At 36.1% G+C, this 205-nt stretch overlaps 1 long non-coding RNA gene across 1 annotated transcript in view; it reads left to right on the top strand.

Annotated features, from left to right (window-relative positions):
• Positions 1–93: 93 nt before the first annotated feature.
• The window catches only part of LOC117941333, a 1,005-nt gene continuing 893 nt past the window's right edge, over positions 94–205 (top strand). The window contains exon 1 of the long non-coding RNA XR_004655896.1: positions 94–148. This is a non-coding gene — a long non-coding RNA (uncharacterized LOC117941333). The remainder of the gene's footprint in view (positions 149–205) is intronic.

Here is a 205-nt window from a genome sequence, read left to right as displayed (position 1 = left end):
CCTTACAATATCCCTTAATGAAGCAGAAACGCTTAATGTCAGCTACCGTCCATAATAATAGGACTTTGGGTCCGATTTCTTGACAGTTTGTACTGGTTATGAGGAGTAATATGTGAGAGAAATATGATGATAATTGATCGATGTTTAGGTACATTAAGCCACGTTAAGCTTTTTCACGTTAAGCTTTTTCCTTACAATATCCCTT

Source organism: Etheostoma cragini, unplaced genomic scaffold (assembly GCF_013103735.1).
Source record: "Etheostoma cragini isolate CJK2018 unplaced genomic scaffold, CSU_Ecrag_1.0 ScbMSFa_569, whole genome shotgun sequence".
NCBI lineage: Eukaryota > Metazoa > Chordata > Actinopteri > Perciformes > Percidae > Etheostoma > Etheostoma cragini.
Note: the sequence above shows the minus strand (reverse complement) of the source record. Positions and strands in the feature narration are given on the sequence as shown.